Raw genomic sequence first — 2660 nt, forward strand, 5'->3', positions numbered from 1 at the left:
ACTAAACAAGATCTTGTTCTTGTACTTGAGCTCTCTCTCCCTCTTGTGCACACTCTCTCATGCCTTCAACTCTAATTTTCAACAATCAGCAAATAGGTGGGTGATTCTACACTTTGCGCATTTGAGGTTAGCCTTTTCTTGGTTGGCTTGCTTCCTCTCGGGGCAGTGTGAGGAAATATGCCCTAGATGACTGCAAGTCCAACAAGTGATCGGTTCTTGGGTATGCCCTCCTAAGCCTCTACATCTACCTCTACCTCTACCTAACATCATCATCGGCACTGGTCAATAGTCCATATATATTGGATTTCCCTCTTCATTGTATGAGATGTAAGGGTTCACATATGCCTCTTTTTCATTTGGCTCCTCCACGTAGTGGATTGGAGCATCGTTCGGTGGGTAGGTTACAAAAGGTCTAGGTGGCCTAGGTATGCATATGGGGTTAATTTCCATCCTAGGGATGGCTGGTTTCACATCATTAGGTGTGCTAGAAGAGCCAATGGGGATCCCCTCCCAAAGAAATTCGATGGCCTATTCCCTAGGTATGGTTGGTTGAAAGGCTGAGAGTATGGAAGTCTACAATGCATGGCATCATGACTGATCCTACCATAATTGGTGCAAGGTCGAGACCGAGGGTCTTGACACTCTATTGGGAGGTGGTTTTCATTGCAATACACACATTTTACATGTGGATGCATAGGTCTCCTTACCATTTCTTGCAGTCTAGCTAGCTCCATCTTCATTTTTTATGGCTCTTGATTGGTTAACACTTTTCCCTTTATCTTGGGCACTTGGGATTAACCTTTCTCTAGATGTTGTGGCCCTTTCTGAGAATCTAAAATTAGCTCAATCTCCATTAGAGCTTCTGAAGCTTCTCTCCTTGAGTTGGTCATCCACTCATATAGCCTCTTCAAAGACCGTAGCTAGTGCATCTCTTCGCAAGCTCAAGTTTCCTACCAAGACCTTGTAGAGTTCCTCACTGTGTAGTCCATTGATAAATACCGTGGAGACTGCTCTCTCGGTAGGTCATTCATGGTGTGTAAATCGGATGTCGGATGCATACGTAGCAAGCACCGGAAGGTCCCCACGAACAAAAGAACTCTGCTTAAGCTCAAAAAGCAAGAAGATAGATTTGCACGACATGAAGAAAAGAGACAAATTGGGTACAATCTCCCCCCATGCCTTGTGTGAGCACTTCACAAGGCATGCCTTTATAAATTTATTCATCTCAAAGCTAAAAAATAGACCAATTTTACAATTAGCATACTTTGGCTTTTGTGTTTGCTTTTGTCCAAATAAAGAATAAAGCGATTGGGCGGCCCAAAAGTCGAACTGTGTCCAAATACAATGTCCAATAATGAAATATTTAAACCAAATGCCCATGCGTATACAAAATAATAAATATTTGTCAAGCGCTTCAATAAATAAGTGACATAAATAAATACCACGCCTTTAATGATAAGATGTGCACCCATCAAAAATGATAATTTCTTCTATGTAATTTGAATACACGCTATCGCCCCTAGTGCTTCCCAACGCCACCGTTGCCTGCTCTACACATCACAACTGAAGCATTCACAATTATTAGAAAATAATAAAATTAAACTGACAAAAGTGAATACCTAGCAGTCTTTAGCTACAAAATAAATAAATAGGTTGAAACTCTGTCCTAACCTTAATTTAATACGAGTGTACTCTAAACTCACAAACGTCTATGAATTTAAATATGTATTTTGCGGAATCACCCGCCATGGAATCACCCACGTGCCAATTAAATTAACATGATGCCCGAAAAGGACAGGCGTCCCCGTCAACTTCTTGCACAAGGAATCCACCTTGTGTACGAGTCCCGGCAAATAAATATAGTTTTACGGAATCCACCGCAAAACCTCACGGAATCCATCGTGGAATATGCATTAGTTCATTAGTTGGGATTCTCTTATAGAGACTCTGCATGTGGGTAACATAGTCCCTAATGTCTTCTTTGTCCTTTTGCTTGACATTTATTAGTCGAACTATGAGATTATCAGAGTACCCAACCGTAGAGAATCTCTTAATGAAGAGATTCTTGAGATTGTTGAAGTCGTCGTATTCTAGAGCATCTAAGCTCGTGTACGATGTCCTACCCTTATTGCCTAGGCATAGGCTGAAAGCTTGCAAGCACTAAGCAAGATCAATGAGGCTATTAGCCTCGTAGACCTGCTCAAATTACTCTTCGAAACTATACGGGTCATTACTCGGCTGGTATTTGTTTAGCTACTTTGAGACTACATGGATCTCGATTGGCTCTTGGAGCCCTAGGTGACTCCTAATCCTGCAAGCAATGAGGTTGCTAAGGCTGCCACGCTCTACTTTGCTGACAAATTGTCAATGAGCCCCTTCATAAGAAGCTCGCTCAGCATTAAGTTTGTCTTTACTGCTGTCGTGATGCTATGCAAACACAGTGTGAAAAAGCATGGAATGCATCGTCATCATTTAACTTCTTTATTGATCTAGAGAGTCAATGCGATCGGAGTCATTAGTACTAGTGTGAGTTGCATGGATTATCCAAAAATACTAGATTTTTGGATAATTTTAGCCTATTTTTATATTATTTATTGTAAAAATCCGAAAAAGTTAGAAAAGCTTCTAGATTAGGATAGCATGCAAAAAGCAAGTTGCTT

This window comes from Lygodium microphyllum, chromosome 27, assembly GCF_053477565.2.
Source record: "Lygodium microphyllum isolate KBCC chromosome 27, Lygodium_microphyllum_v1.1.10, whole genome shotgun sequence".
In the NCBI taxonomy this organism is placed as follows: domain Eukaryota; kingdom Viridiplantae; phylum Streptophyta; class Polypodiopsida; order Schizaeales; family Lygodiaceae; genus Lygodium; species Lygodium microphyllum.